Below are 24862 nucleotides of genomic sequence, written 5' to 3'. Positions count from 1 at the left end.
ATGCTACATTAACACTTACAATATAGTGGTATATGTGTGTATCTTTGTGTTGTTGTGGGACAATAAAGTCCTCTCTTTTCAGCTAAAAGCCTGTAAAATTTCCCAATAGGAGTAATATTTGTAAGAGTCTGGGTACCAGGCTAAAGTGGGTCAGAGTCAGTGTTTGTGTTTGTCTCGTTGTGAGTATATGTTTGGGACGGAAAATGGGGGCACACATCACAATGTACATCCCTGCTAGGCAAGTAATTGCAGAATGCTGATCAACCACAAGAGAAGAAGGAGATGATGACTTTTACTGCTGCTTTTTTAACTTCTCAGATCACTCAGGTTTGATTCTTAAAAGAGTGTTGAGAAATGAGTAGCGGAAAAAAAAGCATAGAACGAAAGAGAAGATTACTCGTACAAAACGCTTTTGATTGATTGAGGCAAATGGTTGCTAAAGTTGGGTTGCGCCATTCAGTGACGATGTCTCCCCTATCACAAACTCCGTATCATGTGTGGGGCGCAGAAAGAAATAAAGAGAAAGGAAAGAAATAGATACGTTTACAAACCGTTTTTTTTTTTTTTTTTTTTTGCTGGCCACTGTGCGCTGGTCAAAGCCTCACAGAGACCTTTTTGAGCTGATGTTAAGGCACCAAACGCCAAAATTGCTGTACTCTTTTGTGAACAGGATAAATGTGTTTTAGGGTCAGAATGTTTTGAATATAGCAAGGCCTGAGGTTTTCTTCTTCTTAATGAAATATTGTAAAATACACGAGTTTTGATTTTTAACAGAATAATTTTTCTCACTATGAAAGAGGTTGAATTGCCTGTTTGAACACCGGAAAACGCATGCAACTTTAAAGCATGTGCAACAGCACTATCAAAAACTATGTCAATGGTTTAGCTTATTCTGGTAGGTATTTTTGATGACCTAAAAATACAATAGTGAATAAATGTAAATAATATATAAAAACTTTTCTCAAAAAAGGACATACTGATTTTTTTCTTCTTGGTACACTTTGGACATGGCCTATAATAATAAAATAACATAAAATTAAATAAATAAATAAAATAATAGCGTGGTGAGCAGCACAGCAACTACTCAAAGACACGACCCCTGGTCTTGTCATCACGTGTTTCACTAGATTGTCAAGCGCTACACAATATGAAGATCCTGGCAACTCACATGGTGTGCTTTTACTGCCTGACATCTCACAGATAAGCATGGTGACTAGTTATCTCCCAAGGTGTGAGACTTGTTGACACTCTTAGACATTATTGGTGTGACAATTTGCTCAATCAGAGGGGCCTTACGTTATCACTGTTTTCCATCAAGCTCCCCTGCATGACGTCACCTGTCAAAACCAGAGCAATGGTGAAAGCGAAGACCCTGTTGCTGACATGGCTGTTTTCTATTTTTTTTTTCTCCCTGTTATTGTTCATTTCAACACAATCTGCCATATGCTTCCCACTAAAAAGATGATGAGAGGCTGGATAAAAGCGTTGGGGACGTGAGTGTACTTGGGTGGGGGTTAGGGGTGATATCTCTGCAAAAGAAAGCTTCCTGAACTGTCAGCGTTCTGTCCAGGTTGGGAGGAGGGTGGGGATGGGGGAAGTGGTGCACATGAACTCATTGATGTGTTTGACTTTGTGTGTGGCGTTAGCTGAATTTGGGTGGCAAAAGCTGAAAGGATGGAGAACAACAGAAGAAACAAGATGGGAAAAAAAAAAAACTCTCTGGCGTGTGGCTGGTTTGAAGTGAAACAAGAACAGTCACCTGTGGGTGTATGTCTCTCTCTGGTTCTCTGTTTCTTTAGATGTGGGGGAAGAGATGGCGAAACCTGTGAGTGCTGTCAGCCCCCCACTACTCAGCACCGGGAGGGAGTGTGGGCTCAACCATGAAAAGGACTGCCCCTACTGTGGCAAAATCATTCCGTACCTCCCACCATCTGAAGGGTCCATCTAAGAATACATACAGGTGAGTGAGAAGTCCAAGAAGCAAATTTACTGCATTTTAGATATTTGTATTAATTAGACATGTAAATAGTTGTGTACATACCTAGTACACTAATCACAGTTTGCAATGGCGTTAATGATGCACATTTAAATAGCCCACTTTGGTGGAATTTAAAAACTCTGAGCCCATAAATGAACTTCAGGTACTTCAGGTATGTCCTGGCCCAGCAGAGTAATGATGTGAGGCAGTGCTGGTCCGAGTGGCTGTCAGGGAGACCCTGCTGTTCCACCCCAAGAGCAAGGCTGAGGCTCACTAGCAGGCACAGCTGGCCCTGGATTAACATGCAGGATAACCAGGATAAGCACTCAGAGGTCACCTTAGATTCCAGCACACTGCTGCCTCTGTTTATGTGACCGAGATGTGTAAACATTGTTGACAACACTTTAATATGTGAATTATTAATAATTATTATGAATGTTGGTGTTTTTTTTTTTTTTTTTCTCGATTATTACATTATTATTATTTTTTTTTATTTGACAACAACAATAATAAAAGGCTGTAATATAATGCTTCCATACAAACATTATTTATAGTAAAAATAACATTTAAAAAAAAAAAAAAAAAAAAAAAAAGAACATTTTAAGTGTTCTGTTAAGAATGCTAATTATATCTAAATACATTGGGGCTAGACCGATGAAAGTAATTTTATGGGTCAGATCAGAAATACCTGCACATGTTCACAGTGAAGCTTCAGTCATAAAAAGGACAGGCTTAAAATAGAAAGAAGAGAGAGAGAGAGAGAGAGAGATAGAGCGAAAAAAAGAAAGAAACAGCTTTCTATATTCAGCAAACAATGTGAGGCCAATCCCGCTTCTTTCCTTAACTGTAAATGGAAATCACTTTAAGCAGCTCAGAGAATCGATGGTTGTTATTTTTTTTTGGTATGTGCATACAAGGAAGAGCGGGAGACCACCCAGATGGTATTTGTCCCACTTAATAAGAAGCGTGATAGCTGTGCTACTCTGAGCATTAAAGTTGGTTATAAGGCATGGTTAACAATGGAGCTGATGTTTAACTCTCTCAGACTGCAGTATTTTCATCTTCTGTTGTAACAGAGGCACAGGAAATTCTATTACTTTTCAATACAGTACTCATATGAAGTGGTGCAGAAACGCTGTCATCTGCATTTGGTATTATCTAATATGGACTGGTAGGCAGTTTGGACTTGAAAGTGGAGTTTTTTCTTGAAATCTGAGTAAGATTTTAAATGTTTATTATTATTATTATTAATATGATTATTATTTATGTTATGCAGCATACAGCTAGATAATGGTGCACATAAAATACTGCCAAATGTTACATGTAATGACAGTAAAGTGTTTAAGTTTTCTCTTTAAAAAGAGGGTTAAGGCTTTGGACAGGCTGGTTAGCATCCTCCTAGCAGGAGTGCAACGGAGGGAGTGAGGAAATATGTTTCTAGCTGAGGAGGTTGAGTTATGCCTGCTCGAGGGCACGGGGGTAAGGGTCCCAGTAAGAGCCAGATTTCAGCCGAGAGGAAACAGAGGCCCTCATCCCAAGCCCCCGTTAACTCACTCACTCACCCGCTTGCCGGGATGGCTCCATGTGTGTGTGGTGTGGCCCAAGTGCATAAAGAAGCGGGACGCCACGCTTTCTGTCGATGCAGCACTTTCACACTGGCCCTGATGCACTTGCAAGATGTGTGACTCTTTGCTGATCAGTTATAGGTTTGTCATTAAGATTCCCCGCTGACAGAGACATCAGAGATAATGGCTCAGATCTCTGTCTAGCTCTGCCTGAATAATTTACAGGAACAACAGGCCCTTCCAATCAGGGCTGAAACTATGCCGTTGATATTAAACAAATATCCTGCCTTGAGTTAAAGCAATCAGACATGCAGATGACACAAAGTGGGCCTCAATCCCGATGCCGTTATCCCATCACAATGGCGTTGCTTACTGAGGAGGCTAGGGCATTGTGCTCACAAGTTAGATTTGCTCTCTAACATCGCTGTGAAAAGGAATGGGAAGTGAATTTTAAATTCTCCAAAGTTAAAGAGCTAAATGCTTACGTGTATTCTTTCCACGTGAGCGGAGAAATTCCTTAGTGAATTAAGCACAGTTTTCTAGTAGCTAACATTGTGGGACGGGTTATAGTTTGGCCCAGCTAATGAACCTGCAGTGGGTGATATTTCTGATACAAATTTTATGCTCCATTTTAATGGGAAGTCACATAATGATCTAGGCGTCAGGTCGCAATTAAGCACCGATTGTCCCCCTTCTGGACAGGCAGTTTTAGCGTAAGCAGCGTCATAAAAATAAAAGGTCCTCTCCTGAAAATGGCTATACGCATAACGGAGGCTATAGGAGAGACCCAACATGGCCAGACAAATCACACCTTTTTCGATCTTGAAGTTAGCGACTCAGCGAGGACAGGAACAGGAAAAAGGGCCGTGTGAGTTCACTCCCCCCCCCACGTTGGTGATTGGTTGAGCCATTAGCACGCAATATCTTGAGCGTAGACTTGGGACTGATACCCAGGGAAGAGTTGGCCGCACACAGTCTGGTATGGAGGTTTAATGAGTTGTTATCGAGACAATGTTTTAAAATGGTTTACTGATTTGAGCGCGGAGAGAAAGAGTGAGCAAAGAGCAAGAACAGATTAGCACTTCAGGTCTGTGGTCAGTTGTGCTAACTGTTGGCCAAACCATAAGCAATTGCAAATTACAAAGTGTCCTCAGCGACTTCCCTGTATAAATTTTGACCGTAATCTGCCCAGGAGCATGGTTTGGCGGTTTTGTTTTGTTCGTATTTATTTAGTTTTTGTTTTTGGTTCTTTCTGGTAAATGCTTTATTAGCTTTACTACGCATGGTGAGTTTAGTTCTCCTAAAAGTCATCCTTTAAGACCTTACATGGAAGGGTTTGCAGTAATGGGCCATACAGTAAAGGGTAATTCTTTAAATGTTAAAATAGAAGTTGTGGGTACTGTGTGTAGAAGGCTTGAGAACTCCAACCCTTGACATTCTTGTCCTGCTACATTTGGCATAGTTAAAAGCATAGCTTAAGGAAAGAAGAAGAGAAAAAACATACTATTTTTTTTTTCGTCTTCTCCTAGTGAAGTTCAGAATTCTCTCTCTTTCTAATCCCTCTTGTGGAATAGCAGGCTGTCTATTTCAAACATTCTGTAAAGCCATATGGAAATTCATCTTAAAGTAGGTCATATCTATTACTATTTTACATTGCCCTTTTTGTTAAAAGGCTGTGGGTGTTTATTCTGAACTGGTTAAACATAGGAGTCACTGACAAATCACAACTATCCCAGATGAAATCAGTTTGCACTGGCTTGGACTTCTTCAAGTGTTGAGTACTTAAGCTAAAGCTAGAAACACATGAAACTTGTGAATTGATAATGGATATGTACTACTCCACCAGTGGAGCGTTCTCTCTGTAATTTATATAAAGCCCGTCACACATAGCCATATAGATCAGTATGATATGTTTTTTATGTTCCCTATTTTTATTAACACAGTCCCTATCGAGCCATAACAGTGAGCATTGGAAAGGTTTTCTTTTTTTTTCTTTTATTTTTTGGGTTTTTAACACTCTCTCAGTTTTTCAAAAGATGAAAAGAATAATCTTTTTACTCTCCTCTGGCGTGGTGATTCCAGTTTTGTTTCCCTGAGGTTCGTGTTGTTTTGTGTGGATATCGATATACAAAGTGGATTTAACGGTGTACATTAATGACCTTATAGCAGTAATATTGTGTGTAATGAAAATGCAAGTGAGCCAATCAGATACCCGCGACCTACTTCCCCAGATGTCACAGTTCTGCACAGTGTCTCCTTGACTGTATGATGGAGCAGATGGTCTTATCTGAGCCCAAATGGTGCAAAAGAACATGCCACATGCACAGAGACGTCACACAGGCAACTTGAACAGTCCCAACTCGTGTCAGACAACATAAAACCCAAAAAAAAAAAAAAAAAATGAACTGTTTATATATGCCCAATTAATAGTTTTTTAAGCATTTCATAACTTCTTAGCATAATCTTTATATATTTATTAGTAAATATACTTTGAAATATTATGGTAGTATTTTTCATACGCAGAGAATAAGTTGGGGTGGAAGAAAATGCAGATCAACTCTACCCCTTCCCCCCCCTTAATCTCTCTAATCCTCCTCTCGGTTACTCCAGACAACTACATCCTTCTGTCTCCAGTTATCAAATAGGCACATACTCTGAAAATGCCGATCATATTGCATCAGGACTTGTCCTTCCCTCCTTATTGACATCACTACACACATTCACAACCAAGCCTCTGTTTCCTGCCAGTAGGATAAGCACTTATTGGTTAAAGCTCAATCTTGTAATGATGTCTTTTCCGAATGTTGGCTTCAAACACTCTTGTGTAAAAGAACAAAAAGACCCTGTTCCCCGCTTCCTCTTTTCTCCTTCACCAACTCTTCTCACTGCCCGCTCTCTTCACTATAATGATACCTTCTGCTAAAAAAATGTAAATTGTTGTTACTCTTGTCAATAATAGCATTGAGTTTTATGTTTGCGAATCCTTTATTTCAGGAAGTTTTTTCTGTGCAGGTGGGGTCTTGTGCAGATCCCTCCATTCTTTTCCCCCTCTCCTGGAATGGCCGCTCCTTTCTTGCCTCCAACTAATTGATATACTTGAGCAAGCACTAATGCCCATTTTGGGCTAATTATATCCATGATTTAACTACACGACGCCAGACTTACAATCCATTCATCCCTCAGTCTCTGGCGTAACAATGCAACATTTTTCCTGGGTTCCCACCAAAATGTCTTCCTCCAGTGTTTTATATATCTATAGCGTTTACTAGCCACACACTACACAGCATCATACATCGACAAAACATGCTCCCTCTATATTCATTTTCCCTTTATGCCCCCCCCCTTCCCCTTTCCCTCATTTCCTCTCAATCTCTTTTTTTTTCCTCTTTTCTTCCACCCTCGCGACATCATCATTTTAATATTCCTGACAACTTTTTCTTCAGGTGTTCCTCACACAAACCTCCAAGGTCCTTGCATTTAGTCCTCCCTCTTGCTTATTCCCCGGATCCTTATAAATTCTAGCTTTCATTCCAAGCCTATTCTAATTTGTTGGTGCCACGACAAGTATTTTTATATCGATAGTGATGCAAATCATCCGCTACATACAATTACATAATCCACTCCTTTTCTCCATCTGGTTAAAAGCCTAACTCCTCTTTTCAATTTTACACAGCAACTTCTTGCCTACCCTCTTGGCGTGTGTTTCTAAAATGCCCGCTCATGCCTTCTTTACTAAACAGTACATTTCTGCTGGTCTTGTCTTGTTTTTAGAATTTTTGTATCTCCACTTAGTTGTTAGAGCTTTGACCTTAAGGATGAGGGGAATGTTTTTTCATTTTGTGCACTTAACAACAATATGGTGGTATCATTAATTAGTATCATTATAGTAACTCTACTGTACACTCATCAAAAAGGAGGGCCTCTGTTAAATAAGATAGTACGTGCATTATATGGATTGGAGGTGCCTCCACAGTATGTCAATCCGAGGGGTGAATCAAGATGCTTTTCTAGTGTAGGGCTTGATGTGTGACTCCTAACTATTCTATTTGGGTTAAAATGATGAGAACTGCAAATATGAGTATATGTCCAATCTATTATCACAGCATCCTACCACCAAGGTAGGAAGGATCGTTTGCACCAGCAGACAAGTGGCCAGGAGAGAGACAGAACAGTGAGAAGCAAGCGATAGAGAACAGACACGGCAACCTAGCAGCATCCTTACATGAGATTTGCCTGCAGTTCCCCCTGTGAACATGCATGATAAGACACGCATCGCAGACAGTTTTTTGTTTTGATCAGTTGTGTTAAAGATATATATCTCCTGTAGTGTTACTGAAGGCTACCATATGTGTGATATGAAAATTTTGTATTTTGGTCGCTGGATCTGTTGAGTGATGGCTTTTTGCTTCCCTTTCTCTTGGATTCTGGATTGAGCTGGATTCGACCCGTATTGATAACTCCTCCTCTCCATCTCAAATAGGCTCGCATGGCACGTTGTTTATCCTAGTTGATAAGCTATAGAATAGGATTAGTACAGATGCGAATATGCAGAATGTGAGATATAGAAGAGAGTGCTTGACGCTAATCCACTGACGATGATTCCTGTCAATATTGTCTCTACTGTTGTTTTTCTTTTTGCTCTTCTTCGCGTAGGTGGTTATACAATCGCCCCCAGGGTTCCTTCCTGGTCTGCGAGCTTGTTGGCATCCCGTTTAATTATACACTGCTTTTACATGACATCAATGGGTCATCCATCTTGCTTTCTCTTTCTTTCAACTCTCCACCACACTGTAGTGTGAAAGCCCTAGACAAGGATGCACATGCGATTCAGATTTGACCTATGACAGGCACATCAAAATCAAGGAACCTTCAGTCTGAAGTACCCACCCTGGAGTCGCCATCACCGTGAGCGACAGAAATGGACACGTGGCCCCTCAAGCCAACGTCATGCGGCTACCATCATACCAGATCTGAACACAAGGATGACCAGCAACTTACCAAGACAACAGCAGTAGCATGTGGGGTCTTTGCTCGACCCCGATGTCCTTCGCGGTGGTCTTTCAAAGGGGGTGATTGCCTTCTGGTCTTGACTTCAGAGCGGGGTCAAATGCTCCCACAACCATGTGGATACCTACCAGGGTGATGCGGGCTTCCCACCCAGAGACAGAGACCGTGAAAAGGAAGACGTGATCGCACGCGACCAGGGTCAAGAGGCCACGAACAGAGAGCATGAAGAGTCCTGAGGGGCCAGCCTCTGCAGGTCGGCGGACAGTCCCTTGCTCTCGCCAGCTTCTCTCTGACCTGGGCCGAGCCCTACCAGAGTATGGTGAGGAAATGGAGTCCACTTCCAGGGCTCCCCTGCATGTTGCTTATCATGGACACCTTGGGTCCTCAACTCCATGAAGAAAGAAAAAAGAGATGAGAGACGAGACAGGCTGCTGCATGGTCAGCACTTTAGCCAGAGATCATTTCTTAGCCCAGAGGCCGATGCCTAAGACCAAAAGAGCCAATGAGGCCAACCAGGAAGAGAATTCCCACCATTGATGTCAAGCCAGCTGGCTAGTTAAGGACACACAAAAGGCCGAAGACAAGGGTATCCCAGTATGAGCCTCTGGATTTGTCTGTTAGACCTGTGAAGCAGGTCCCTCCCTGGGGCCTTCCATCACTATCCAGGAACAATGTCGCCTGGCATGGCTGCCTCTATCTGCAATCCTTCACAAACTGCCTCTGTGGAGCTGATGGCCCTCCACTTTTTTTGCAAAGCCAATCCACCTAGGTAAAATGGCAAGTGGCTGTGGCCCAGGAAAAGATATTAAGTGGAGCAGCACCTCCTGGGAGAGACTTTCCCATGCAGGAAAAGCTTACTGGCGATTGGCTCTTCTCCACCACCAGGCCTTCTTCATCACTCGACCGATGATGGAGCCCCCGTCCAGGGAGAGAGAGACTGAGTTGGGGGATTTTGACAATCGGGACAATCAGGCTGGTACCACCCATCTGGAGCAGCCCCCCATCCATGGAGTCCCCATGGGCACATTCTCCAGTGAATGAATCCTACAAGCCCTTTGGGGTCCTGTGTTATTGATGGCTTCTGCTAGAGGGCCTGTTGGATTCCTAGACCATCATGAAATTCAGCCCCATGATATGGGTGGTCCAGGGCCCTCCTGGATGACCTACTCCGACAAGGCTTCCTGCATGACGAAATGCAGAGGGCATCTGAAAGACATGGTGGCCAGTCTGAGGAGATGAAGTAAGACATTTTGCGTGCTTCAAGATCATTGCCGAAGTGTAATGGGGGAGGGGCTCACACCGCTACAGATCACGCGACTGCATATGCATTCAGATGATGATAGAGGAGGCAGATGAAGAAGAAGAGATGGAGATGGGTGATGTCGCTGAGGAGGAGGACCGTGGATCCATGCAAATGCATCCTGAATCTCCATTGTCCAGGGAAGTGACATCCAAAGATCAAGCTGACTATGGGCCCCCCCAAAGCTCTGGCCTTTCCTCTCCTCCCCAGCCTCCCACTCCTGAGCCTCCCCACTCCAGACTGCAGTGGCAACAGCAGCAGACAGGCCTTGGTCTTTCTACCCCAAAGCGGTGGTCCTCCTGGCCCTGGTAAAGCCTGATCAGGCCCACCTGGAGCCTCAGATGAACATCTGCTATCTGTCCTTACGGAGCCTACACCGTTCAGAGAACCTCGCAGCCTTCCATGGAGGCATTGGCGGCAGCTCCAATGGAGGAGGCAGTGGCACCAGCAGCATGAAAAGAAATGACCCCTCTGGTGAGTATGACAACATAAACCCCTTTGTTTTGTTGGTGTCACAAAATTAATGAACAGTGACTTTCAACATGACATACACACTCTCTGACAAGGCAAACACATGGCATACACTGTCCTTATGAGCAACACATCATCCACTACTCAGCATCTACTATTTCTTATTTGTGAACCAATTACACATTGACGAGAACATTTGTTCAAACTGTTTCTCTCATTGGTCAGAAATGCACCAATACAGAAACTCTCTAAAGGAAGCAAGATTTTTGCTTTTGAGTGATTTCAACCTTATTTCGGGCAAGTTTAGAGACCATCAGGATGACAAAGTAACATAGTACATCTTTATTATATTGTCCATGTTTACAAGAGCTTCCAGTCCCACCCTCACTCCTTCCCTTCTCATTCTGGGAATAAGGGTGTCTGCTTTGGGAACAGACCAGGAGCTGATGGCCCCTGTGTCATCTCTAGCTCACAGAACTTAACTATCTTAGCTTTCATAAAGTGCCTCTTCCAAAAGCCCATTACTTTATAAGAACCAACCCGGGATCTATGGCCTTGTGAAAAATGATCTGTCAGCTTTCATGATTTCTGCTAGGGTTACTGGTGCTCATTGAGACTACTGTGTTTCTGTGTTTTTCACACTGCCCTTTCTGAAAATTTGGTAATAAAAAAGAATAAGAGAGTAACTGTGAATAAAAAAAGAGACTAAATTCCTAAGAACTGAATTTGTAATTTTGGTTTGTGCAGCTGTACTAGAAAGTAAGTGGGTGCCACAAGCCTTTAGATGTCCCTTTTAAGGGTATTTCTTACAGGTTGAGAAATCACTTTTGCCTAAGTAAAACAGGTCAGGTAATAAAACATATGTATCCTCCATTTTCCTTTTGTTCCTAATATATTATTCATTAAGGGAGAATGACTAATTTTCGCAACATTTCTGGATTTGAGACAGACATTCTTAGTTTGGTGCTTTACATTGATGTTATTACTTGTACTCTGCAAACACAGAGGAGCAAGGCAGACATTATTTTTTGCTCCCAGTAAAACAATCTTACTGCAAATAGGTGTAGGATTAAACAGGGTGGTTTAAACTAGTATTGCATGTATTTTTAAGAGACATGTTTTATTAAGGCTGCTAGATTCTCACAAATCTTAATACTTATTGTCCCTTTCATTTGTAACTATCAATTGTTTGCTTCCCCCCCCCCCCCCAGTTCAGTTTATTTATGTTGTGTATTTTGCTTGATTAGTAACCACAAATTTATCACAGTGATTTGCATGACAACAATTCTGTATAGGCATCAGTTTAGTTATTTTAGTAGTAGTTATTTTATTTAAGTAGTTATTTCATTATAAGCTGTCTATAGGTAGTCTGCTACTTCTGGTATTTTTTTTAGTCCAGGGACATTTGAATATCTGTTTCACCATAATGTTGTGACACGCAAGTGAGTCAACATCTACACTCACGTCAGCTGAACGAGTCGACAATGTGAGTCAGTTATCTGGAGAAAAAAAAAAAAAAAAAAAACTGGCTAAATTTCTAGTCATAACCCTAGAAAACCATGAAAAGTCAAATTGAACAAACATTTGTGCAACTGGTTTAGAGAGAATTAAGCATCTTTCCACCGTGGTGATAGTTAAAGTTTACAAAGAAAGAAACACCATAGTCTGTTTTTACACCATCTTTCTAACAAGGGAAACATAAATACAATGGAGAGAAAAAGTAAAGTCTCAAGACTGCTATGTGTTTCACTTTCCCTCTTCAAAACAGTTTACATTAACAATAAATGGTGCTTTTGACCTTTCAGTTATGGAAAAAATATGTCTGTCATGGAGGAACCTGTTTTGCATTTTTAATATTTAGAGGAGGTCATTCACTTGGATGAAAATGAATGATAGTTTTTTGTCCTCATAGTGAATGTATCATATTGTAATATCCTTCTTTAAATCAAAGACATTTAAAAGTGCCCTTATGATGTCCTTCTCTCCTGCTGCTGTGAAGAGGGACTGACCTTTAGAGATAAGGCTTTGTCTAGAGAACAAAACGTTTTTTTGTTTGGCATTTTTAAAAGCATGACTCCGTCATTTTTGTCGCTGGTGGACGCTGATGGGGCAGCCGAGTGCCACTGTATCTGACTGTGTGGGTATGTTTGAGTAATACATACAGTAAAACCATTGAAGGACCACAAGGAGAATTCAACAGGCAGTTTATTCTTCCTTTTTCCTGAAAATGAATGTGTTAGTATTACCGCTGAACCTGTTCTCCATACTTGCGTTTATGTATGTGTGTGCATGAGAGATGATTTGACACCCGAGTAAGGTAGTTTCACTAAAATGAATTCTTAACTACAATTTTTGCGTTGTTTTTCAATTATGCGTGTGTCCTTTTAATATATATGTAACATTTAATATATAAATATATATATATATATATATATATATAATATATATAATATATATATATATCCGATATATATATATATTATATTACACTAACTCTGTCCTGTGCATTTGGCAGATTTTTTTTTTTTTTTTTTTTTTTGTATTTGTTTTTTCACCTTTTTTTTTGCTTGGGAACATGCCTTCTTAAGAAAGTGAACTAACTTAATAGAAAATATTGTTTTAAGGATGTTTAGATATTTTTACTGGAAAACAACACATATATATTTGTTAAGAATATATTTTTTATTTAGCACATTTTGTGCATTCACACCATCTACTCTGTATTATAGTATATGGACTTTCACAATTCACACCTCAACAATGTTATGCATATCAATAAATTGACTCAAAGATATGAAAACAACACAAGCACATTTTTTTTTTCAGTCTGAATCCAGAAAAGATGTAAAATACCATACAGGTAGAACTATCTGATCTTGAGTCTTTTGTGCTCGCATCTCTTTGTACAAAATTGAGTGAAACACATTCTGCATGATTCCTTGGGGCTGGGCATAGATGAAGCAAAAAATCCCTCTGAAAATTTAATTTGAGGCAAAATCTGATTATCTGAAGTGGCCTGGCATTAGGTTTGTATGCAAATAGTGCATAAATCATTAATATTTAGAAATCTCAGCTGAATATGGTATGCCTTGACATCTGGGATAGAAATGACTGAGAGTCATTTTAAAGTGACACCCTTATTATTATACTGCCTTTGTAAGACACACAAACACATTTACTTTCTCTTGCATGCCAATTATCCTACATTCTTACATCACATGCATAGTATTATAGATTAACCCTCTCCCATATTTACAATGTACATTTCCCTTCCTTTATTTTTATTTTATTTTATTTTTTAATACTGAAACTAGATTGAAATCGTACTTATAGTAGCATTACAAGAGTTTTATTTGTAGAATAGCACATATTAATCATGAAGTATAACTGTGATTTAGCATAGTGATTTAGTGATTTAGTTCTGTCAGACACCTCAGACCATGTGTAGTCTAGTGGATTAGCTTTGTATTGTTCACATTGCTTAATGGCCTTGTTCCATTGTGCAAGGCAGCCATTGTGTAAGTGTATCATATAATCAATACTAGGTCTGTTAGGGCATATCTTCATCTCTTTACATTGCACATGTCCTCGAGCATTGTGTTCTTTGTCTTTCTTTTGCTCCTCTTTGTCTTCCCCTTAATTTAAACAATGTATCATCACTGCTACATGTGTTATAATAACCACACACCAGTCCCGGTTAAATGTTTAAGGCCAGCAGATAGTAAAAAAACGTAGCCTTTAATGCTTTTTAAACTATTTGCTGGTGCACTTTAAGAATCGAAACGTGTCGCCAGAAAAAAGGTGCTTTCATTTATTGTAAAGCACCACTTACAGCAAAGAAAAAAAGGGCAAACGAGAGAAATTAGATTATTAGTGTCCTTTCCGTCTGCTGCCCCCATCACTCTTGCCGAGCTTTTCGCACACTCTCTACCCTCACCCCGTTTTGTTTTTTGTTGTTGTTTTTATTGTCGTGGTAGCTCGCAGTGTAAACAGTTATCTTGATTCACCCGCCCTGTCTTCCATTAGCCGTCATGAAAAAACTGGCCACATTTTAGATTTCTCACAGGAGAGTTGCGAGTGCACACTTGTAGTACAGAGCACAGTTACCCGACTAATAGTATAAAGTGTGTGTCTGTGCGAGAGTCTGAGGCCCTAGATGGTGCTTTGGAAAAAAAAAAAAAAAAAGCCCAGGTTTCAGTTGTTTTACCGCTACCGCGAAGAGCCGTCCAGCCACAACCCACAATCCAGTTTTGCCACACAGTCAAGACATTCCTCAAGTGATGGGGTGTGTAGTAGGCAAAGAGAACGAGAGATGGACAGAAAAAGTGGGGAGAGAGGATGTACATATAGAGAGATCAATACTTGCAGGACTGCTGAAAGAGGGGGCTGCTCACCCCAACCATCTAGTTCATAAGGCCATGACACCCCCTGGTTGGAAAAGCAGTGAACCCTGTCCCCATTCCCTCCGAAGCACTCCAGTGAGAATGACAGAATGATTGGAGACGGAGAAAGATAGAAGGAAACAGAGAGCACTAAGGACTGGTGTGAGAGATGTATGCTAGGAGGATTGGTTTATATCTTTCCTTTTCTCTTCTATGCAAATCCCTTTGGGTTTATCAATTTACAGTGTGTCCTCCTTAATATGTCAAGGCGCAGACTCACAGACTCTGAGTTTTTAAAAAAAGGCCTTTATAAATGATGCAGTTAATAAGACGTGTGAATGTACTCTAGGAATTCCCCAGTTTTTTTACTCCTTTCATTTTAGTGCCTGTCTGCTAGCCTGTGTGCGCTTGTGTGCGTGGTTAACATGTATCTTGCCCAGCAGACATGAGTGGGTAGTTAACGTAAATGGTGTTTAGCCACCAGTGGCTAATTATCACTGTCAGGAGGGTGTAGGATCAGAGCCTTGACCCCACTCTTGTGTGGGTCAGAGAGAGTGCACTACTTCCTGTCTTCCTGTCAGCCTTAAGTTCATCTTCCCCATCTTTCCCCCTCGCTAACTTCTAACTGTTATATGCCTCTCTACCTCTCACGTCTTTCTCTTGTTTTTCAATCCATCTCTCGCTGGTAAGTGTGGTAATAAAAGCGCTTGTGCTGTGTGTGTTGTTCGCTGACCAGGTTTCTGTTATGATAATTAAAAACATATGGTGCCTGCAATGTGCACAGTGAAACCACAGATGTAAAGGAACAGAACGCAACTTCTGACTTTCTCTTCATACGAGGAACATGATGACACATCCTAACATGCTCACACAAACATCACACTTGCTCGTAAGCAACGTTTAGTAAGGAACAGACCTTTCTTGTTCATTGTAATATCCATTACTCTTATTTGCCATAAAATTTTCATCACATTATATATTTCAGTAGACAAAAAATACAATATAGCGGCAGTTGTCAATGTGTGTTTTTAGGGAAAAACAAGTGACAAATTATTATTATTATTATTAAAATATTTTTATTATTATTATTATTATTATTATTATTATTATTATTATTATTATTATTATTATTATTATTATATTATAATTATTTAATTATATAATATTTATTATAAAATCATAGATTTAAATATATTTATACATCTGTAATGTAATATAATATGATTTTATTATAAAGATGACAGACATTAAAAATAAATATTAACTTTATAAATCAATTTTTACATACAGTTTATTGTTAAATTCATTAAATATAATTAATAATAACTCTATATATATTAGTGTGTGATTTTTATGTAGCTAATACAAATCTGATTTTAAATATATATTTTAAATACATTATTATATTTTATACAAATATTTTTTATATGTTTTAACATATAAGAACAGTAATATAGCATTGTTTTATATGGTTTGTACTTAATCTGACACACACACCACACATATATATATATATGTATATAATCTGTACTGTACATTACCCAATCAGAACAGGACCTGTGACCCACTAGTTAAGAACCACTGCCATACACTTGTGTAGTGTTCAAATTTGTGAAATATGTTTTTCTTAGAAAACACTATTTACTCCACACACAAACACACTACAGCATGTCACCTCAGTGACATGCTACATTTACCACATAGCAATTAACTACTAAGTAATTATTGCGGTCTCCTAATTTACAGACAGCTAGAAATATTACAGACACAGAGAGAGAGAGTGAGAGAGAATATAACACAGAACAGACAAAAACATAACTTGATTTCCTTTTTTTTTCACATCGCTATTTGCCCCCAAACTTTCATAAAAAGTGATCTCCACACTCAAAAGCGGTGCAAGGATGAAACTTGGTAATTGCCAGTAATACTGTCCTCATCAGGTGGCTAATTAACAGTAATATGGCTTGTGTTAGTCTGTTAGCATCCACACAGCCCTTGCATTCGGGCGACCGTGGAGAGGTGGGAGAACCCGTCACACTCTGATGATGCGTATGGCCTGAGGGTCACCCGGCCATGTTTTTATGCACCCTTAATCCCTCCCCTGGGAACGTCGAGGCCCTCCGTATCTCAGGCTCCTTACCGTAGAAGTCGGGACCAGAGAACCTGTGATGAACCAGGGTGTTACATACGACTGATTTGTAAAAGACTCTGAGACGAATCATTCATCTCTGACAGATGACGTTTAACCTGTCACCGGGAGTTTAAATGCTGTCAGCCTCCAAGCGCACTGTTGTGGTACATTTAAGAGCTGTCAAACAGTCTTATTACAGAGTAAAGGTAGACTCTTGACATGACACATCAGACTGTTTCTCTCTGTGCCATGTCCCCACGCTTCTCCATCTCAGAGCACACTGCCAGAGGGAAGCGCTCTCACAATGAAAGACTGCTCGCTCTTTCGCTCTCCTTGGAAGTCTCTGAGGTGACAGACAGTGTTGGTGCATCTCCACTCTTTCCATTGTGCGGAGTGTGATGAAGGCTTGTCGGGTGAAGGCGAGGTGCTTATTTCACATGTTCAATATTACCATTTTAACTTCAACCTGGGTGAATTAGCGCCTTGTCACTCAGCGACGCAATTTCTGATTCAAAGAGCAATCAATAATTGTAAAAGCTGTTGTCAAGCCCACTGGATGGTACCTGTGCTCTCCTCCAGCAGCTGTGCAATCTCTAAAAATTTTTTTCCTGACGCTAATTCACTCCGATATCAACTTTGGCGGAGCTGAAAGCTTTTAAAAGGCCACGTAATTTCACTCTCTTTTTCCCTCCTGTCTCGCTGACGTACAGTAGGCTACAGTAGGCTTTGTCGTTTCCAGCGGGGAGAAAAAAGAGCGAGTGGTCGCTGAATAAAGGATTGAGTTCCAGTATGACAACAAAGGAAGATAAATATTCAATGCTAATGACAGCAAAACAATTATGCTATTCATAATATTAGATGGAAAGAAAGATCTTGTTAGAGGAAACCTTGGGAGAGGAGAATATGAAGTGTTCTCACTGGCGCAGTAATAACGGCATGCTTCCATTATTTTTATTCCCCCGTAGCCCACTATAGTTTGCATTTAATGACAGAAACCCTTAAGCTAATACTTAATAGATTTGCTCAAAGACCCAGGGTTTTTTTTTTGTTTTTTTGTTTTTTTCACACACACCCCTCCCCCCATATATTTGATCTTATTTCTTTGTTTTTGTTTTGTTTTGTTTCTCCGACTTTGTTCAATTTGAGATATTCCTCATAGCTGTGCTGCTTGCGTTCCCCAGGTGCCCTCAGATGTGACAATCTGCTCTCAGAGGGATTGTACCGGCAGAACAGCACTTCCTGCCTGCGCAAGGGCACACCTTACACACAATATAATGATCATGCTTACACACGGCGTATGACATATACTCCAAACGTAATGAGAGAATATGCCCCGACTCCGGCTGGCAGGCACTGGAGTTAAAAAAAGCAAAAAAAAAAAAAAAAAAAAGCACAAGTATGTCAACTTTTATTTGCTCCTTTATTCCACATCAATGACAAACAACGCGCTAAAGTTAATAAAACAAATACAGCAAACCCAGTCTGACTGAGGCAGAGACAACAGGGGTGTGTTTTGAGAGGTCGTGTAGCAATTACAGACGAATCTGACGGAATCCTTGTACTTCCACATTCAAGTTGCTGTGTGAAAGAAGAGCCAGTCCAATAAGCCACATTTGATTTAGACTTCAAATAAACAGGGTGGAAGCAAAGTTCCTGCAAATAGAAGGAGTGGAGGAGCTACATAAAAGAATGAAAAAATTGCATGAGAAATAAGCCCACATTATACCATTAGCTGTTAAAAAATGCACTTAATTCCTCTGTAGAGATGGAAATAAATCACACGAGCTTGAGCATTGTTCCATGCAAATCCCATCGAATGGATTTAAGATGGCGTATTGTTTATTAGGGAAATATGGGGGGAGGTATGAGAGCTGCTGTTCTAATTGCAGTAATTTAATCAGGATTAGAAAGGTTACCTGGATGAGGCGGCAGCGCAAGGACACCGATGCATGTGGAAAGTAAAAATGCACATTTTGTGGTATTGATTTTGTCTTTTAGGTTAACGAATTTACACTGCATTTTGCGCTGCCACTCTTCTATGGATAAATAAACAGTATGTTCTATTGTTTCCCTTCCTCCCCCCCATCTCTCTCTTTCTGAGTGTGTTACTCTCTCTCTCTCTCTCTCTCTCTCTCTCTCAAGCCTTGCTAAATAGGAAGCAAAGAGAATCCATTTTAATCAGATTAATAACTTGGTTGATCACATATAACCTAATTTTCATTCAGTGCTGCCCTTGTCCACTGAGTCATATTCGGAATGACCTTTGTGTCGCCACGGCGACCATAAAGCACAGTAAGTGGTATTGTGCTGTCAAAAAAAGCTGAAGATGTTTTACATCACCGCAAAAATTTCATCTGTCATTTTTTTCTACAAATGCGATGCTCCCTCCACAAAAGGCCAGCTTCCAATTGAGGGCCATTAGGTCGGGACTCGAGTTTCCTAGGGTTTGGGAGATGGGAACAACTTTCCTCCTGCATTCACAGTAATATGAATCGTCCTTTTAAAACAGATATGGTTACATATTAGTTTTGAAAGGTACAGTAACTGCCTCAGCTTTAGTTGTCTGCAACAGTAGGCCTTTTGTGTTCGCAAGAACTCAATAAGTGGCCTGTGATCCCATTTTAGCTCTCTCTAACACACTATAACACACTGCCTGCGTGGAGAATATTGCGATTTGAGCGTGTTTGAGGCTGAATGATGGCTGATGACAGTTATGAGGCACAGTCTGAAATCAAGCTCACCTTTTGCCTGCTTCTGTTTGTTCTAGAGTGGTGTTTCGGTTGCTTTTCTATTCCTTCTTCAAGATAAATCTCTGCCTTGATTTACTGGTATGATTAGCAGTTTCAAAGGAAATCTGCTGAGATTTAATTATACACAGACAGAAAAAAAAGGGAGAGAGAGAGAAAGAGAGTCATGGACACACACCCATGCATAGGCTTTCAGTCACACAGCTCCACGCACACAAACAGGAAATATGAGTGAAATATTTATGAAGTGGGCTAACGACTGCATGCGCCCATATGTTTCAGCCTAACAGCAGTTTACAGGCAGTTCTAATGTGATGAGTTTCCACTGAAGCAAAGAACACTGATTTACAAATTATATAGCACACAAAGAGGAAAGACAATGATAATAATTATTCATATTAATACATTTTATTAAACATTTTGCTCCAGCAGTTTTGAAAACAATTCTTGCATTTATCCACGATAACCACCATTATTCTTTCTTTTGATTAGTGAGCGAAATTTCCTGCATTTATGTAACAAGTTCTTTGTTTCTTTGCACTTGCTTTTGAAAAACTTGTTTTGTTGTTTAATTATCAGATCTGGAGTCGCACACCACTAGAGGATGAATTCTCAGGCATGATTCATTGGGCAGCAATTCTTGTAAAATCAGGCCTAGTGTGCCTGTTTCCAGAAAATATAAGAACTTTATGAGTTATAGGTTTTATGAAAGCCAGCATGCAAAAAAATAAAAATAAAAAAATAAAAGAGAGAGAGAAAGGCAGAGGGGGATTAATCTGAGGATTAGCACCATACTTTAAGATAAATCTTTTTTAATATGAAACCTCATCCCCTCTTATTCTGGCCAATCATTCTTTTTGCACACTTTAGATTACATATTGTGTCTTTTTTCTGCACTTTTGTTTCACTAAGTTTAAGCTTTTTTTTATTTGACAATCTCCACTCCACAAACACATTCTTCATGCTGTAAAACTCAGAACAATGGATGAGTGGATGAGCACATAACTATGCACATTAATGATTCTGTAAATGGAGAGAGAGAGATACAAAGAGAGAGAGAGAGAGAGAGAGAGAGAGAGAGAGAGAGAGCGTTTTGATACATGTGTAAGCAGAGCTCCCCCTCCCCATCCATGTCATCCATCTATCTATGTATCCTTCCCCATGGAAAAAACAAGGGATGAAAAAACAAAACAATAAAATGCTAACCAAATCTCTCCTCCTCATCGTTAAATCCTCGCTGATCAGAATGCGCCAGACCCTAACCGACAAACATCATAGACTGTCTCTAAGTGACTGCACAAGGATTGGTCACACTTTTAAAGTAGCATTTCGTAATGGATTTCCATGTTGGTTGCACTTTTAACAGGCACTGCAAATGGAAGACAAAATGTCTTCAAAATTCTTTCTCTCTCCTCATTTTCCCTTTTTTTTTCAGTAAAGATGATATCAGCCACCTCCCTGTTTGTATTATTATTATTATTTATTATTTATTTTTTTTGTAAGGTCAACCCAGGCTGACAGTTGACAATGATCTCAAGATGGCCACAGCATCTGTCCTCTATTTTGTTTGGGGGGAGACAACGATAAGATTAATGCCATGTATCTTTTTTTCCCCTCTCTTTCCCTCTCTCAATTTTATGCTAAAATCTCTTATCGACTTACAAAAAGGACTGGTTAGTGAAACAGCGATTTTGTTCATGCTTGAAAGTTGTCTCCGCTCTCGCACAGGCCCGAGACCAGTTCAAATCTCTTCGATCTGGACTTATCCTGTTTCTGCATCTTGGCACGACGCAGGGATTCAGTATTATAGACAAGCTGGTCATCAGATGGGAGTTGGGTTTATTTCTGTGTCTCTTTCCTCTCCCCACTCTGTTCCCCCTCCCCTCTCGCTGGCGTCTCATCCAAGTTATGTCTCATTTTTTTTCTACTGGACAGCTCCGACAGAATGCCCGAGAACTCGATGTCCTTGAGAACAGAACAACTTTTCAGTTTAATACATTGATTGATTTTTTACTTTTTTTCTTCCTGTTGTTGTTGTTCTCTTGCTTTTCTCTGACCATCTTCTTCGTTTTCCTCTTCCTAAGATCATTATTTGTATTTATGCTGAAATGGTTAGGGAGGGGCAGAGGCTTCAACTTCAACAATGACGGCCACTTTGACAAAACACAGAGTATGTTTTTAATTACCTGGATTTTTTTAATGTTGTTGTCATCTCACAGAAAATACTGCTCTTGTTCTGATGTTCCTATTATGTTCTCATTTGAATGCCTGCTCTCAGCAGGAAGTCCAACCCCCTCCCAACCCAGCATCACTTCCAGCAGCCCTCCAGTGTTCACCATTTCTAGTTTTTCATTATGCCTAATTGCATTAAGAGACATATCATAGTGGAGTGAGAGAGAGGTAGAGATGAGTAGTCATCGCTTTCTAAAACACAATTAGGCAACACCTCATCAGGGGCTCTGCCTGCCTGTGGTTGACAGGTGCGTGAACGTTAGCGGCGGCGTTGGTGGTGCACGGGCCACTGTGTGTGCTTGACAACTGCTCGTCAAACGAATGACGTTCGGTGGCAAACATTCGGTGGCACAATCGATACTCGATGAGGCGTTTGCATGTTTTAGAAGGGGGTCCTTAATGGTAATGAAGCTGATTCATGTATGTCTTCCATCCCTATTTACTTCAAATTTTTCATCTGACAAAATGAAACGGCTGCTCGTTAATTTGAGAAACAACATTCAGCAACTTTTGTCAAAACCGGGAGAACAGGGAGATGCTGGGAAGCAGTGGTGCAGAAGTTTTAGTGTTGTTTTCTTTTTTTTTCCACCTTGTTCTTTTCATTTCTTTTTGTAGAAGAAAAAGAACACCAGAAGCACAGATTGTCATTGTGAACGTGTTTTTATTTCATCTAAAACATGATGACGATGTTGATGACCAGAATGATGATGATGATTAATGAGAGTGATGGCAATGATTACACACATACAGGAAGAGTGTTTAGCGTGTCAGCCATCTGTCTGATTAAAAACTCATCTTTATCATAGTATCCTCTCACATGGCCTGGACAGAAACAGATGAAGCAGATAGAAAGAAGAGCAGGAAAAAATAAAAAAATAACAGATGCACAACATGATCATGTTTAAATTGACCCCTTAAGAAGAATTATGTGCCGGGTTCATTATAAAGGTATCCAGCCTGATGCGACATATTTGCTCTGCATTTAGCTCTGAATGCACTATTGGATATTACACAGAGACAAAAGCCTGGAGAAGAAAAGTAATGATCACATATAAATATCAATATGAAAGTAAGAGTCAGTGCTAAAGAAGATGTATAGCTATTGATGTTTGAATAACTGTAGTGTCAGGCGATGAAGGGGAGAGAGGTAGAAATTAAGGAGAGAAAATATAATGCATTCATTTTTTCAGAAGGACAAAAAAAAAGAGACAAAAACGGTTAATCGAAAACACTCGAGAGGCATAAGAATCAAGCTGAGGCCGAGATAAAAACACAATAAAAAACAAAAACGCTCTCTATGCCTTGTGAACAAAACCATAAATAAATATATAATCAGTTAGTATTATGCAGGTTTGCTCTGAGAGGCATTATCTGTCTGGCGTTGCCTTCTCAAGTAAAAGAACATTTGACAGTGCAAGTCCTTGATGAAAAAAAAAGAGAGAAAGTTATGACTTCAAAAGTGTTTACTCACCATGTTTTTTAATTTGTCTGGGCATATGCAGTTTATTTGCATTTCAAATATGCATATTTGAAGCAGGTGGTTTAAATGCCAAGATTCGAATTGATGACAATCACCTCTACCATAAGCGTCAAGGGAGCTGTACTCGCGGCTGACATTAAAACTAAACGAACAGCAGCTAAACAAACACATCCAAATAGAACTCTGTAGCCAGAGACACCTCCCCCCACTCGCATCCTCTCCACCCGCACTTATATTTTAATATTCATGTACATTTAAATATCAGCAGCGTATATAGCACCGTTCTTGAGCGGAATCAGACCGAGGAGAGAGAGAGGATGTAAATACCTCACATTTGGGTGCACATAAATCTATTCATCCTTGAACGGCGTCAAATGCCTCTCTCCTCCCCCCTTCCTGGCCATCGGTTCCATCGCTTCCATATTCATTTTTGTAATTTACAGTAAATCCAATAGCTGTCAATCACAAATTAAAAACTCCAAATTTACAACGGGGAGGAAACAGCTGCTTCTACATTTACAGCAAGACCACTCTAAAATATTAAAGACATGTCACCCAGCTCTGTGCAGCCCTACATCTGCGGCCATCTGTTTTCTATTAAAACATTACACCAAAAAACGCTGCTATTTCCATGCTTTTAGATCAGCACAGGAAAGCGAGACTGACAGTGTAAAACCTGCTGACATGCTTAGCTTTTATCATGGCCCTTTCAAAAGTGTCAGAATAAAAGGCTTTGAGTGGCACCCGATGTATTTATACAAGTCACAGACGGCACGCAGGTCACATTTTAAGGGCCTAGTTGACGGCGAATAATGCTGGGATATCTTAAACAAGCCTATCTGCTGCTTTTCTTGTCATTTTCTTACTTGCTTGGCCCTTCGTCCTGTGAAGCAAAGACTGGGTGTTGAAAAGAAATATGTGAAACCGAGTGATTTGATGACATTTGAGGCATCGATGCTGCAGAGCGAGAAGGAGAGCTTTTGAACAGCGACGCTGAAATATTCTGTTACGGCGGAGCGGAGAAGAATTACGGTCAGTGTCAAAGGTAAACAATTACAACATTCTGAGTCACTTTTTGGAGTCGCTGCAAAAGAAGATCATTGCTCCCTCTCTAATAGGTTATTTCCTTTGTCTTCAGAGTTGTATGTCACATGTTGCCTTCCACGGGGTGGTCCACTCAAAAAAAATAAAAATAAAATAAGAACGGAAGAAAAGAAAGGAAGGAACTGGTGCTTGGCGCATGCATCAGAATTTCAGATGAGACGTTTTGTTCGCCATCTAGAACTGCCAACACAGAACAGTTTGGTGGTGGTATGTGGAAAGAAAGCCTGTTTGGCAGGCAAAAAAGGGAAACTTTTCCATAAACTTCAGGCTGCATGTAGAATGTTATTGTCTGAAGGAAACAACATGAAAGGACATTACATTTTAGATCAAATTCACAATGATATCTGCCATTCAGTTTGTTAGAATATCCTTGTTCTCCCCTCGACAGAGATTCAGTGATTAACAAGCTCACTGTTTTTCTCTCACCCACCATTTAAAGGAAAAAACCCAGAGCTCCCGCTGCTC

The 24862-nt window shown here is 40.1% G+C and overlaps 1 protein-coding gene and 1 long non-coding RNA gene across 4 annotated transcripts in view; both read left to right on the top strand.

Annotated features, from left to right (window-relative positions):
* LOC109107407 (ranBP-type and C3HC4-type zinc finger-containing protein 1-like) overlaps positions 1-24862 on the top strand; it is a 302509-nt gene that overhangs the window by 9614 nt on the left and 268033 nt on the right. The window lies entirely within an intron of this gene.
* The window catches only part of LOC122145657, a 33991-nt gene continuing 19330 nt past the window's right edge, over positions 10202-24862 (top strand). Inside the window, exon 1 of the long non-coding RNA XR_006160469.1 lies at positions 10202-10324. This is a non-coding gene — a long non-coding RNA (uncharacterized LOC122145657). The remainder of the gene's footprint in view (positions 10325-24862) is intronic.

Source organism: Cyprinus carpio, chromosome A7, assembly GCF_018340385.1.
Source record: "Cyprinus carpio isolate SPL01 chromosome A7, ASM1834038v1, whole genome shotgun sequence".
In the NCBI taxonomy this organism is placed as follows: Eukaryota; Metazoa; Chordata; class Actinopteri; order Cypriniformes; family Cyprinidae; genus Cyprinus; species Cyprinus carpio.
This window is presented reverse-complemented; position numbering and strand designations above follow the sequence as displayed.